The sequence below is a fragment of the Ranitomeya imitator genome, chromosome 3 (assembly GCF_032444005.1).
Source record: "Ranitomeya imitator isolate aRanImi1 chromosome 3, aRanImi1.pri, whole genome shotgun sequence".
In the NCBI taxonomy this organism is placed as follows: Eukaryota; Metazoa; Chordata; class Amphibia; order Anura; family Dendrobatidae; genus Ranitomeya; species Ranitomeya imitator.
Genome location: NC_091284.1, coordinates 32996835 through 33012743, shown reverse-complemented (window position 1 = coordinate 33012743; position 15909 = coordinate 32996835). Strand labels below are relative to the sequence as shown.

At 45.0% G+C, this 15909-nt stretch overlaps 1 protein-coding gene across 2 annotated transcripts in view; it reads right to left on the bottom strand.

The window, feature by feature from the left end:
* Window positions 1-14116, bottom strand: part of LCA5L (lebercilin LCA5 like) — a 66162-nt gene extending 52046 nt beyond the window's left edge. The window contains exon 1 of one of the 2 annotated variants that reach the window (XM_069760725.1): window positions 13842-14116. The gene's annotated coding sequence lies outside the window, so the exon portion shown is untranslated. The remainder of the gene's footprint in view (window positions 1-13841) is intronic. The other variant, XM_069760724.1, reaches the window with a different exon arrangement.
* Window positions 14117-15909: the final 1793 nt, after the last annotated feature.

The window sequence follows — 15909 nt, the reverse complement described above, 5'->3', positions numbered from 1 at the left end:
TGTCATGCTTGGCTCTGCTACATCAGTGAGGACTAAATGTCATACTCGGCTCTGCTACATCAATATGGACTGAATGTCATGCTTGGCTCTGCTACATCAGTGAGGACTAAATGTCAAACTCTGTTTTAATACTTATTATAACCGATGTCTCCATCCGCTATTTTGCCATAAGAAACTCATTGCATTTCATAGTTCAGGACCCCAAACTGTCCTGACCCCGGCTGACCCCGGCTGACCCCGGCTGACCCCAGGTAGTGCACCTCTTGCCTTCCTAGGTGATAGGCGCGTACTAACGAGACACTACAACCCCCATCCTCTGTTACCTGCGCTCCGTGCGCTTCCTACCAACAGTTTCCAACAGATGTTTCACTGGGAAAAAAAAAAAAATCCTGTATCCTGTTGCCATGGAGACAGGAAACCTAAGCATCTGCAGTGCAGTGCATGCTGGGAGATGTAGTTCCTAGAGGCAGGACTCCATCTTGTGGCCAGATAAGATGCCGGTATATAGCACCGCACTGCGAGTCGCCTTGTACCCCGCTCTGGTATATGGCGACGCCGAGAAATTCATATCGAATTTTCTATTAAATATTAAAATAAATAATCACTATCCACAAGTGACAAACGTGCGAATGTGCGGATTTCTCCCTGATCGGATCGACCACCGCTGACGGGAGCATTTTTTTTTTAACCCTTTCACTTTTTCATTTTTAGACCTTCAGTCTTTCCTCTTCTTTTTCCCAGAGCCATGACCTTTTCTTATTTTTCTGTATACATAGGCGGACTTGGTATTCTGCAGCACTGGTTGTAGTTTTGAATGACGCCGTCCATTTTGCCGCATCTGAATAACAAGGGAAAACATTTCTTTTTTTTTTTTGGGGGGGGGGGTGGGGGGGTACATATGATGTATTCATCACCTTATATCAACTGAAAAATGGCAATTCTGGTACTTTCAATTTTATTTTCCCATGGCATTCACTATAGGGGTTATTTAATTGGATATTTTCATAGATTGCAACGATGATAAGTATGGATATTTTTGGAAAAAAAATTTTTTAACTGGGAAAAGAGAACCAGGATTCAAACTTTAATATTTTTAAACATTTTTTTAATTATTTTTTCCTTTCCTTTACTTTTAGGGGACGTATACAGTATGCAGTAGATGACATCCTTTGAAGCCCAGTAAGTGGTTTCATAGGTGCATCAAGATGGCGGCAAACCAGCAGCAGATAGGCACCAGGATCTTTCCATTTACAGGTGCTTCTCACTAAATTAGAATATCATCAAAAAGTTCATTTATTTTAGTTCTTCCATACAAAATGTAAAACTCATATATTATATAGAGTCATTACACACAGAGTGATCTATTTCATGTGTTTATTTCTGTTAATGTCGATGATTATGGCTTACAGCCAATGAAAACCCAAAAGTCGTTATCTCAGTAAATCAGAATAATTAACAAAAAACACCTGCAAATGCTCCTAAGTGTTTATAAAGGTCCCTTAGTCTGTTTCAGTAGCTCCACAATCATGGGGAAGACTGCTGACCTGACAGATGTCCAGAAGGCAGTCATCGATACACTCCAGAAGGAGGGTAAACCACAAAAGGTCATTGCTAAAGAAGCCGGCTGTTCAGAGTGCTGTATCCAAGCATATTAATGGAAAGTTGAGTGGAAGGAAAAAGTGTGGTAGAAAAAGGTGCACAAGCAACCGGGATAACAGCAGCCTTGAAAAGATTGTTAAGAAAAGGTCATTCAAAAATTTGGAGGAGATTCACAAGGAGCGGACTGCTGCGTATACTGCGTATTCAAGAGCCACCACACACAGACGTCTCCAGGACATGGGTTACATGTGTCACATTCCTTGTGTCAGCCACTCATGACCAATAGATAACGCCAGAACCTGGGCCGAGGAGAAAAAGAACTGGACTGTTGTCAGTGGTCTAACGTGTTGTTTTCAGATGAAAGTAAATTTTTCATTTCATTTAGAAATCAAGGTCCCAGAGTCTGGAGGAAGAGTGGAGAGGCCACAATCCAAGCTGCTGGAGGTCTAGTGTGAGGTCTCCACAATCAGTGATGGTTTGGGAGCCATGTCATCTGCTGGTGTAGGTCCACTGTGCTTTATCAAGACCAAAGTCAGCGCAGCCGTCAACCAGGAAACTTTAGAGCACTTCATGCCAACAAGCTTTTTGGTGATGGAAATGTCATTCTCCAGCAGGACTTGGCACCTGAAGACACTGCCAAAAGTACCAATACCTGGTTTACAAACAACAGTATCACTGGGCTTGATTGGCAGCAAACTCTCCTGACCTTAACCCCATATAGAATCTATGATAGAGAATCCATGGGGTATTGTCAAGAGGAAGATGAGACACCAGACCCAACAATGCAGACGAGCTGAAGGCTGCTATCTTCATGAAAATGACTCAGGAAATACGTCTCAGGCATTGTGGTCACCTGAAATCCCGTGTGCATCAAGCAGCAAATGCATTGCCCATTGAATTCAGCCCAGGCAATGGGTCTCTCACAGAAAATATACTCAGTATTCTCTCTTCCACCCTCTGAGGCTTGAAACTCCAAGGTATGCTCCATGACTGTGGGGAGCATTAGTTTAACAGGCGCCCCCATTTCCTCCTTTCTTGACTCGGACAGTCTCTTGAAATATGCCCCCATCCACGTCAGGTTAAACACTCTCACTTGCTTTCCACTGATGGGCTACATACACGGTGAGAAGGGGTTTGCAAGTAGCAACTTTCCCGCTCTGACCTCCTCTCACGTGAGGAGGGTTGGCAGCGGGGGTCCCCTTGATGCTGCACACCTCACCTCACATGTCCCAAATCTCTTGAAGTATATCCCGCACCCAGCTCAGTACAGGTTGACACAGGGGTGAACACTTCATAACTCTGGACCATGGCGGAAAGAACAGGGGTCTCTCTCTCTAAGATTCTAACTTCGGCTCCAACCTCAAGGAAGCTCAGACTGGGATTCAGGTGTAGGCGCTACTGTAAGATCTGCTTCAGAGAGGGATCCTTCAGTCCAGCAATGAGTTGATCCCGCAACACTTTGTCCAAGAGACTAAGTCCTTGGTGCCCATCTTGGGTCTACTTGGTGATATGGGCCTTCACTTTCTGCAATGTATAAACATACTGATCTATGGTCTCACTTTCCCTTTGGACCCGATGGAACAACCGTATGCGAAGGTGCCCTAGGTTTGTGGTGTCACCAGGCATATCCTCCAAGATTTTTATCACCTTAACCACAGTGTCACAATCCCTAGGTGGGCAGTACATAACCATCTGTTGGGCCTCTCCATCAAGGGTTAGGAGAACTAACTCGGCCTGAACAGAAGGGGTAAGTGGATACATGAGCAGCATGCTTTTCAGCCTCTCTACCTTGTCCCACAGCAACACGCTGCTCTCTGTGAACTTGGGAAGGTTGCTAAGCATATCCCCCAAGGGTATATTTGCCTTCCCGGGCTCTGTCACAGACTGGTCATCCATCTCTGTGTCTGAATCTTGCATCCTGCCGACTATGCCAAATTTAATGCAGGTGTCTGGATGCAATGAGCAGAGATTACGAGTTGGAAACAGTCAGGGTCTGATATTATTTTTTTTATGTACAACAGTAACTTTAAACAATTAGTATTAATAACTATGCAATTTACCAGTAGAAGGAATAACAAGTTTAGAATAACCAAGAAAGTCTTTCACCATTTAACGTTAGTGTCCTTTTCACAAAGATGGTGTGCCCAGTCTTGGGTGACACTACGTGAGCTCCCACTCGAAGCTCTGGCCTCAGCGGGGGGTCACTGGGTTTTCTCGCAAGGAGGCAAGTCTCTTCCTGACGTAGTCTATTAAAGCCCATTGAGCCTCCCCTGCACCAACCAACCTCCTCCCAACCTGTACTCCTAATCCCATCCAACCCTGGTACTGTAGATGATAGCTGGAAATGTCGTCCCTGCTCACTCGCACTGTCCCTCCACAGAGGTGTGCTTCTCCTGTCCCAGTCTCTGCACGGCTCTTCTTGGCTTGACCGTCGGCGGAAGTCTGTCAGGTGCAGGGACTAGAGGTCTGGGCCTCAACTCTTGACAGGCATAGTCGGGCCTCGGAGATTTGACCAGCGCAGGGCTCAGATTCCGGCTCTGACCAATGTAAGCTGTACTTGGGAAAGTCTTCTGGGGATCCGGACCTTGACAGGCGGTGAACAGACATGGGTGGCACAGACTCCCCGCTGAGGCCTGTCATGTTGGTCTTAGCAGTGTCTCTGGAGCACGTCTGCCCCCATCCGTTCCTTGGCGCCAAATCTCCTTGTGGTTGGGCATGCAGAGCTTTTATATGTTGCTCCCCCTGCAAATCGTACAGCACACTTTGGTTCCACTTGATTTTGGCTGGGCGCTACTGAGACAAGGGGATCGGCCCGGTGGTGCAGCTATCTACCATGCCAATATGCTGTTATCTTATGCAAGCTAAGTAACCCTTTGTTATCTGGATGTACTCCTGATGAACCCCTTTTCATTAGAAGGGGAGAAACGCGTTGAGTAGAAAAGGGATATGCATATTAACTTCTGTATGAAATAGAAGGTGGTTTATGGATCTGGTCAGCACGTGTGTCACAACAAACAAGTATGGGGGGACGGCGTGTGGCTACTCTGCATTGATTATCTATTGAGAGCTGCAGTTTGATCCCTTTTATGGCTGTATGGGATATGCTTGACATTACAGCAAATACATCTTCCCTATTGTCATCACAGCATCTGGTGACCGTAATACATATATAGCTAGAACTAGATCACATATGTATTTTTAGTCTCTTTGTGACATCCCTACCTGTTGTTTATATCGTCTTGCCTAAATAATAATCTTTATGTATATATATAAGAAGTAAGGGACACAGACTACCAAGTCAGGTGAGACCCTTAGATTTAGTTAGATATTTTACTGACATATTCATGTCCTTCCAAGCTATCCATATTTAATTATTGTTTGAGTGAGATTTTCTCTCCTGACCCTATTCAGGGCATAAAAGGGATAGCAGGGCTAGCCGACGAGGAGCGGGGGCGCCACGGCGCAGGATAATAGGGTGCCAACCTCCGCTGGCAGGTAGGGAGTATTGAGAAAGCGTAGGGTTTGGCACCACCCGGCCTTTCCTATAGTACGCTTGCATCTATTTGGTGATGGTGTTGTCAAGTGCACATTTACGGTTTTAATATATATTAATAAAGGATAAATTTTAGGATATTTTTCTTTTTTGGGGGGGATTTTTTTCTGTGAGTCTAGTTTGATTTACCCCAAGTGTATACTTTTTGACTGTGAGATATTGATTTTGGCTGGCCAGCAGATGGCAGCCTCTCTTCATCAATGGCACATCCTGTAAGAGTTTTCCTGAGATGTCATGGCTTCTTGTTACAGTTGAACCACTTCAGTCGCTCCTGTTAGAGGAAGGTGACGGCTGTGTAAGGGTATGTGTCCACCTTCAGGATGGCCGGCGGTTTAGTCGGAGCGGCAAACCCGCTCTGCTCCCTTCTGGGATCATCGCACCCCACACATAGGGCCCTGTGTTATTGCAGCACCTCAGAGTACTGGTCGTTGCAGTAATGTCGCTCTGCCACTAAGGGGAGTGATGTTATGTCTGATTGCACTAAAGGAGTTCACCTGACCAGGTATCACAGTCACACATTACACTTCACACTCCGGCCACCAGGGGGAGCAAAAGACACTATGTATTAGGCCACTCCTCACACTTTGGTAAAACTGGGGGTTGGACAGCAAGTTAGGGAGAACGCAGCCTGGGAGAGCTCCAGGGAGGACCTGTCAGGGGTGGGTTCCTGGCAGGTGCCTAGCAGAAAGGACAGAACGTACGGAGCCGCGCCTGCACTACTAAGGAAGGACACGAAGCAAAGAATATTGTGGTGAAGTGAGAAACGAAATCGCAGCACAAGGAGATATTCAGTAGGAGTCGTGCCCTGTGATCGGCAACATCCTACTGAGGCGCGTAGCCGGTGGTCGGAACGCCGAGGAAGTAACAGATTTCAAGCATTACTTCAAACAGCGGCAGGACAGTTGATTTTAGGTTGGCTGTCTACCATACATCACTTAAGCAGACATAGGGGGCAAAGTTGGAGAGGGGCGTCTCTACGGTCCCAGAATAGCTCAGAGCCTTCCCGTCAAACGGGTGCGTCCTATCCAGATAATAAACTTGGGGGACGGAGAGAAAGAGAAAGAACAAATAAGAAAGTTGTGAGGACTATCCCGAATGCTCAGCAGGGAAGGACTACAACACACACAATTAACAGTAAAAAGAAAGCATTTGCACTACTAAAGCAGGATGGCACCATTGAAGCTCTAAAAAACTATAGGGAGAAAAATACTTTATCTAAAAAACTAATTAAAGCTGCCAAAAAGGAAACAGAGAAGCACATTGCTAAGGAGAGTAAAACTAATCCCAAACTGTTCTTCAACTATATCAATAGTAAAAGAATAAAAACTGAAAATGTAGGCCCCTTAAAAAATAGTGAGGAAAGAATGGTTGTAGATGACGAGGAAAAAGCTAACATATTAAACACCTTCTTCTCCACGGTATTCACGGTGGAAAATGAAATGCTAGGTGAAATCCCAAGAAACAATGAAAACCCTATATTAAGGGCCACCAATCTAACCCAAGAAGAGGTGCGAAACCGGCTAAATAAGATTAAAATAGATAAATCTCCGGGTCCGGATGGCATACACCCACGAGTACTAAGAGAACTAAGTAATGTAATAGATAAACCATTATTTCTTATTTTTAGGGACTCTATAGCGACGGGATCTGTTCCGCAGGACTGGCGCATAGCAAATGTGGTGCCAATATTCAAAAAGGGCTCTAAAAGTGAACCTGGAAATTATAGGCCAGTATGTCTAACCTCTATTGTTGGTAAAATATTTGAAGGGTTTCTGAGGGATGTTATTCTGGATTATCTCAATGAGAATAACTGTTTAACTCCATATCAGCATGGGTTTATGAGAAATCGCTCCTGTCAAACCAATCTAATCAGTTTTTATGAAGAGGTAAGCTATAGGCTGGACCACGGTGAGTCATTGGACGTGGTATATCTCGATTTTTCCAAAGAGTTTGATACCGTGCCGCACAAGAGGTTGGTACACAAAATGAGAATGCTTGGTCTGGGGGAAAATGTGTGTAAATGGGTTAGTAACTGGCTTAGTGATAGAAAGCAGAGGGTGGTTATAAATGGTTTAGTCTCTAACTGGGTCGCTGTGACCAGTGGGGTACCGCAGGGGTCGGTATTGGGACCTGTTCTCTTCAACATATTCATTAATGATCTGGTAGAAGGTTTACACAGTAAAATATCGATATTTGCAGATGATACAAAACTATGTAAAGCAGTTAATACAAGAGAAGATAGTATTCTGCTACAGATGGATCTGGATAAGTTGGAAACTTGGGCTGAAAGGTGGCAGATGAGGTTTAACAATGATAAATGTAAGGTTATACACATGGGAAGAAGGAATCAATATCACCATTACACACTGAACGGGAAACCACTGGGTAAATCTGACAGGGAGAAGGACTTGGGGATCCTAGTTAATGATAAACTTACCTGGAGCAGCCAGTGCCAGGCAGCAGCTGCCAAGGCAAACAGGATCATGGGGTGCATTAAAAGAGGTCTGGATACACATGATGAGAGCATTATACTGCCTCTGTACAAATCCCTAGTTAGACCGCACATGGAGTACTGTGTCCAGTTTTGGGCACCGGTGCTAAGGAAGGATATAATGGAACTAGAGAGAGTACAAAGGAGGGCAACAAAATTAATAAAGGGGATGGGAGAACTACAATACCCAGATAGATTAGCGAAATTAGGATTATTTAGTCTAGAAAAAAGACGACTGAGGGGCGATCTAATAACCATGTATAAGTATATAAGGGAACAATACAAATATCTCGCTGAGGATCTGTTTATACCAAGGAAGGTGACGGGCACAAGGGGGCATTTTTTGCGTCTGGAGGAGAGAAGGTTTTTCCACCAACATAGAAGAGGATTCTTTACTGTTAGGGCAGTGAGAATCTGGAATTGCTTGCCTGAGGAGGTGGTGATGGCGAACTCAGTCGAGGGGTTCAAGAGAGGCCTGGTGTCTTCCTGGAGCAGAACAATATTGTATCATACAATTATTAGGTTCTGTAGATCTGGGGATTTATTATGATGGAATATAGGCTGAACTGGATGGACAAATGTCTTTTTTCGGCCTTACTAACTATGTTACACAGGCGCTAGTTGGTAGGCACTGATTTCCACCTGCAAAGGGAACTCTGGATGTGCCTTCGGACCGGCCGGACTCAGCCAGCCCAGTTAGCAGTGCTCTGGATTGCGGATCCCGAAGTCTTCAGTAAAAAGGTAAAGAGACTGCAACCCTGTGTCCTCGTTATTAACTGCGCCTCACATCATCGCCACCTACACTACTGGGAAGTCCTGGGGATATACTTCACCTGTAGGAAGGTATACCATCTAGCTGCCATTCCATCACCCCAGCGGACCCCTAAGCAGTGTCGGTCACCCTGACCAAATACCACAGGTGGCGTCACGAACCCTTGACAAACTACCATCACCCCTTTTATTGGACTCCCCTTAGCAGGGTCACGGACCGGGTCCAGCCACCGTGACAACCCCAGTACCGAGACAGAGAGGACCGGTACCGAGTAACCCACGGCCCTGTGTCTGGGGGCGCTTCATTATACCTTGCGGCGACGCAGCGTCGCCGCAAGGTATACGGACATGCTGCGATCTTAACCTCTTTCTGACATCGGACGTACTATCCCGTCCATGTGGGGTGGGCCCCTATGACCATGGACGGGATAGTACGTCCAGCGCGATCGGCGGCGCTCACGGGGGGAGCGCCGCCGATCGCGGCCGGGTGTCAGCTGTTTATCGCAGCTGACATCCGGCACTATGTGCCAGGAGCGGTCACGGACCGCCCCCGGCACATTAACCCCTGGCACACCGCGATCAAAGATGATCGCGATGTGCCGGTGGTGCAGGGAAGCATCGCGCAGGGAGGGGGCTCCCTGCGGGCTTCCCTGAGCCCCCCGCAGCAACGCGATGTGATCGCGTTGCTGCGAGGGTCTTACCTCCCTCCCTCCCTGCTCGAGCCCCGGATCCAAGCAAAAAAAATATATTAGAAAAAAATATATATATTATTCCCATAAATACATTTCTTTATCTAAATAAAAAAAACAAAACAATAAAAGTACACATATTTAGTATCGCCGCGTCCGTAACGGCCCGACCTATAAAACTGGCCCACTAGTTAACCCCTTCAGTAAACACCGTAAGAAAAAAAAAAAACGAGGCAAAAAACAACGCTTTATTATCATACCGCCGAACAAAAAGTGGAATAACACGCGATCAAAAAGACAGATATAAATAACCATGGTACCGCTGAAAACGTCATCTTGTCCCGCAAAAAACGAGCCCCCATACAGCATCATCAGCAAAAAAATAAAAAAGTTATAGTCCTGAGAATAAAGCGATGCCAAAATAATTATTTTTTCTATAAAATAGTTTTTATCGTATAAAAGCGCCAAAACATAAAAAAATGATATAAATGAGGTGTCGCTGTAATCGTACTGACCCGAAGAATAAAACTGCTTTATCAATTTTACCAAACGCGGAACGGTATAAACGCCTCCCCCAAAAGAAATTCATGAATAGCTGGTTTTTGGTCATTCTGCCTCACAAAAATCGGAATAAAAAGCGATCAAAAAATGTCACGTGCCCGAAAATGTTACCAATAAAAACGTCAACTCGTCTCGCAAAAAACAAGACCTCACATGACTCTGTGAACCAAAATATAGAAAAATTATAGCTCTCAAAATGTGGTAACGCAAAAAATATTTTTTGCAATAAAAAGCGTCTTTCAGTGTGTGACGGCTGCCAATCATAAAAATCCGCTAAAAAACCCGCTATAAAAGTAAATCAAACCCCCCTTCATCACCCCCTTAGTTAGGGAAAAATTAAAAAAATGTATTTATTTCCATTTTCCCATTAGGGCTAAGGCTAGGGTTAGGGCTAGGGTTAGGGCTAGGGTTAAGGCTAGGGTTAGTGTTAGGGCTAGGGTTAGGGTTAGGGCTAGGGTTAGGGCTAGGGTTAGGGCTAGGGTTAGGATTAGGGTTAGGGCTAGGGTTAGGGCTAGGGTTAGGATTAGGGTTAGGGCTAGGGTTAGGGCTAGGGTTAAGGCTAGGGTTAGGATTAGGGTTAGGGTTAGGGCTAGGGCTACAGTTTGGGTTGGGGCTAAAGTTACAGTTAGGGTTTAGATTACATTTACAGTTGGGAATAGGTTTGGGATTAGGGTAAGGGGTGTGTCTGGGTTAGAGGTGTGGTTAGGGTTACTGTTGGGATTAGGGTTAGGGGTGTGTTTGGATTAGGGTTTCAGTTATAATTGGGGGGTTTCCACTGTTTAGGCACATCAGGGGCTCTCCAAACGCGATATGGCGTCCGATCTCAATTCCAGCCAATTCTGCGTTGAAAAAGTAAAACAGTGCTTCTTCCCTTCCGAGCTCTCCCGTGTGCCCAAACAGGGGTTTACCCCAACATATGGGGTATCAGCGTACTCAGGACAAATAGGACAACAACTTTTGGGGTCCAATTTCTCCTGTTACCCATGGGAAAATACAAAACTCGGGGCTAAAACATATTTTTTGTGGGAAAAAAAAAGATTTTTTATTTTCACGGCTCTGCGTTATAAACTGTAGTGAAACACTTGGGGGTTCAAAGTTCTCACAACACATCTAGATTAGTTCCCTGGGGGGTCTAGTTTCCAATATGGGGTCACTTGTGGGGGGTTTCTACTGTTTAGGTACATTAGGGGTTCTGCAAACGCAATGTGACGTCTGCAGACCATTCCATCTAAGTCTGCATTCCAAATGGCGCTCCTTTCCTTCCGAGCTCTGCCATGCGCTCAAACGGTGGTTTCCCCCAACATACGGGGTATCAGCGTACTCAGGACAAATTGGACAACAACTTTTGGGGTCGAATTTCTCCTCTTACCCTCGGGAAAATACAAAACTGGGGGCTAAAAAATAATTTTGGGGGGAAAGATTTTTTTTTTTAATTTTCACGGCTCTGCGTTACAAACTGTAGTGAAACACTTGGGGGTTCAAAGCTATCACAACACATCTAGATGAGTTCCTTAGGGGGTCTAGTTTCCAAAATGGTGTCACTTGTGGGAGGTTTCTACTGTTTAGGTACATTAGGGGCTCTGCAAATGCAATTTGACACCTGCAGACCATTCCATCTAAGTCCTCATTCCAAATGGAGCTCCTTCCCTTCCGAGCCCTCCCATGCGCCCAAACAGTGGTTCCCCCCCACATATGGGGTATCAGCGCACTCAGGACAAATTGGACAACAAATTGTGGGGTCGAATTTCTCCTGTCACCCTCGGGAAAATACAAAACTGGGGGCTAAAAAATAATTTTTGTGGGAAAAAATTTTTGTTTTATATTTACGGCTCTCCATTATAAACTTCTGTGAAGCCCTTGGTGGGTCAAAGCGCTCAGCACACATCTAGATAAGTTCCTAAGGGGGTCTACTTTCCAAAATGGTGTCACTTGTGGGGGGTTTCTACTGTTTAGGTACATTAGGGGCTCTGCAAACACAATGTGACACCTGCAGACCATTCCATCTAAGTCTGCATTCAAATGGCACTCCTTCCCTTCTAAGCCCTCCCATGTGCCCAAACAGTGGTTCCCCCCCACATATGGTGTATCATCGCACTCAGGACAAATTGGGCAACAAATTTTGGGGTCCAATTTCTCCTGTTACCCTCAGGAAAATACAAAACTGGGGGCTAAAAAAATAATTTTTGTGGGAAAAAAATTTTGTTTTATTTTTACGGCTCTGCATTATAAACTTCTGTGAAGCACTTGGTGGGTCAAAGTGCTCACCACACCTCTAGACAAGTTCCTTAGGGGGTCTACTTTCCAAAATGGTGTCATTTGTGGGGGGTTTCAATGTTTAGGCACATCAGTGGCTCTTCAAACGCAACATGGCGTTCTATCTCAATTCCTGTCAATTTTGCTTTGAAAAGTCAAACGGCGCTCCTTCCCTTCCGAGCTCTCCCATTCGCCCAAACAGTGATTTATCCCCACATATGGGGTGTCAGCGTACTCAGGACAAATTGTACAACAACTTTTGGGGTCCAATTTCTTCTCTTACCCTTGACAAAATAAAAAATTGGGGGCGAAAAGATAATTTTTGTGAAAAAATATGATTTTTTATTTTTACGGTTCTACATTATAAACTTCTGTGAAGCACTTGGTGGGTCAAAGTGCTCACCACACCTCTAGATAAGTTCCTTAGGGGGTCTACTTTCCAAAATGGTGTCACTTGTGGGGGGTTTCAATGTTTAGGCACATCAGTGGCTCTTCAAACGCAACATGGCGTCCCATCTCAATTCCAGTCAATTTTGCATTGAAAAGTCAAATGGCACTCCTTCGCTTCCGAGCTCTGCCATGCGCCCAAACAGTTGTTTACCCCCACATGTGGGGTATTGGCATACTCAGGACAAATTGTACAACAATGTTTGGGGTCCATTTTCTCCTGTTACCCTTGGTAAAATAAAACAAATTGGAGCTGAATTAAAATTTTTGTGAAAAAAAGTTAAATGTTCATTTTTATTTAAACATTCAAAAAATTCCTGTGAAGCACCAGAAGGGATAATAAACTTCTTGAATATGGTTTTGAGCACCTTGAGGGGTGTAGTTTTTAGAATGGTGTCACACTTGGGTATTTTCTATCATATAGACCCCTCAAAATGACTTCAAATGAGATGTGGTCCCTAAAATAAAATGGTGTTGTAGAAATGAGAAATTGCTGGTCAACTTTTAACCCTTATAACTCCCTAACAAAAAAAAATTTTGGTTCCAAAATTGTGTTGATGTAAAGTAGACATGTGGGAAATGTTACTTATTAAGTATTTTGTGTGACATATCTCTGTGATTTAATTGCATAAAAATTCAAAGTTGGAAAATTGCGAAATTTTCATAATTTTCGCCAAATTTCCGTTTTTTTCACAAATAAACGCAGGTACTATCAAAGAATTTTTACCATTGTCATGAAGTACAATATGTCACGAGAAAACAATGTCTGAATCACCAGGATCCATTGAAGCGTTCCAGAGTTATAACCTCATAAAGGGACAGTGGTCAGAATTGTAAAAATTGGCCCGGTCATTAACGTGCAAACCACCCTTGGGGGTAAAGGGGTTAAAAGACGCGCCGCATGTCTGGAGTCGCAGGGCCGCCGCGTGCGTGTTACCACGCATAGTGGAGACGGGATTTCATTCAATCCCCTCCACTATGCTGTAACATCTGGACGCTGCGTGTTTGATGCTGCGTCTCTATGCAGCGTCAAACACGCAGTGTTTACTGCACGTGGAAACATACCCTAAGAGGGAGAACAAGATCGGGTATACTTTTCTCACGCCGGTTCCGGAACTACCGGGACTGTCACCAATGTTGAAGGGGGAAAATTTTCAGACAAGGACCGACCTTTGCATGTGACTGCGGTAGGCGGGATCGTGTTAAAAAGCGCTGTGCGCGGGAAAAGAGACAGAGTCCAGGTGGGAAAGCTAAGCGGACAGTTGGGTGCAGTGTCGGCTGTGAAGACAGAGCATCCCTTTAACGCAGGCCGACTTGACGGAACCCCTGCGTACCGGTCCACTGCAGGTGGACGATTGACTGCCAGTTCCCCGCTATCCTCCGTGCCAGGAGGTGACTCAGACTTGAAACCAGAGACTGTAACGTGCTCAGCACAGTGGGAAGTAGGTGACTAGGCCAGAGCCTCTTAGCCGGGTACTTGTATACACTGCCGAGCAAAGCCTTGTTCCGGTGGTTCTTTGTACTGGACTGAGCACAGTGTTTGGCATCCATGAGTGCAGGAACTCCCCGCACCCTTCAAAGACTCTTCACCCGCTCCGTGGATTGGATCCCTGTCCTCTACAGACACCTCCGAGACGTCACGTGCCGCTGTTGTCAGTGCCACCATTGGAGAACCGAGACGCTGCAATCAAGAAGACTACAGACTGATAAGTTTTATTGCCTTTGTTTCTTCCTATTGAACTATCGTTCGATCCTGCCCTGCCCAATTCCAGCTCCCAGTTCTGCCCTACTTCCTAATACATCCCCGCGTCCTACCACTCCCTGAGTATACGTGTTGTTAATAAACCTGTTAACTCATGATCTGCCTCCTGTCCGTGACGACATCTCACGTTCCTGCGATTTCTACAGCTATATAGCACAGCCATCATCTGCCATGTTTACAGCGGCTCAGCTCCAGAACTTACCAACACTCCCTATGTCAGGAAGGGGCTATGCTCACTCTAAAAGGACCTGAGGCGCTGGATTATCAGACATTCTAGATTACTAGATGTTCGTAGAAATGTACATCCTCATACCTTCCCCCGGCTATTTTGAGGCATAGTTGCATAAGTTTTGCCTCCTTTCAGGTGCCTTTCGAGGGACAGTCCTGTAAAGAACAGGACTGTTGTGACGTACCTCAGATTATACTGTACATATGTGTAAATTTTGACCACGACCCTTTCTTTCTACCCTGGCACGAGGAGTTGTCAGAGGGGCGGTGGCAGCAAGGGACATTTAGCAGACTGCAGGGCATAGACCCAAATCCGGCACTGTCCGTTGCATCCGGGACAGTTGGGACTAGAGATGAGCGGATTGTTTCATGGGAGGCCATGAATCTCTAACCTTCCGGTGTCCCCGGGCGCGGCTTTTGATCACCCAGGACTGGCGGGACGTCATAGGTGCATCCTGCTCATCTCTAGTTGGGATCTGTGGATTTATTTTTTTACTAATTAATTCACAGTCGGAGCCACCAGAACTTTCTCATCTTTATGTACAGTTGCTTCACTATAGAACATTTGGCTTTAAGTGTTTTTTATATTGCTCCAAATTTAATTGATGCAGTATTTTTACATGTGTTTTTTTAGGCTCCACATAGAAGCCCCTACAGAAAAAAAGCAGCAAAACTGCACAGTTCAGCAGCCTCTTTAGATGCACAGAAGATGCAGTTTTTATTAAATCACATCCACTTTGCTTGGACAGTTAAACACAGCAGAAATTTTGTAGAAAAAAGCATCAGAAAATATGCAGCATTTATACTACATATGAAACATGGCCTAAATGTCCAAGCAAATTGGATGTGATTTCATGAAAACTCCGTCCTCGATGTGTCTAAAGATACTGCTGCACTCTGCGGTATTATGGGCCCCACATAGTCCTCCATACAGTATAATGGACCCCATATTGTCCTCCTTAGAGTATTATGGGCCTCATGTAATCCTCCATGAAGTATTATGGGCCCTACATAGTCCTCCATACAGTATTATGGGCTCCATATAGTCCTCCATACAGTATAATGGGTCCCACATAGTCCTCCTTACAGTCTTACGGATCCTGCATAGTCCTCCATACAGTATTATCCGCTCCACATAGTCCTCCATACAGTAAAAAGGGCCCCATATAGTCCTCCATAGAGTGTTATGGGTCCCACATAGTCTTCCATAAAGTATTTGTACCCCACATAGTCCTCCATACAGTATAATGGACCCCATATAGTTCTCCTTACAGTGTTATTGTCCCCACATAGTCCTCCATACTGTATTATGGGCCCCAAATTGTCCTCCATACAGTATTATGGGCCACACATAGTCCTCTACACAGTATAATGGGCCCCATATAGTCCTCCTTACAGTATTATGGGCCCCACATAATTCCCTATAAAGTATTTTGGGGTCCACATAGTCCTTTGTACAGTATTATGACCTCATATAGTCCTCCTTACAGTATAATGTGCACCATATAATCCTCCATACAGTTTTATGGATCCCATATAGTCCTCCATACAGTAT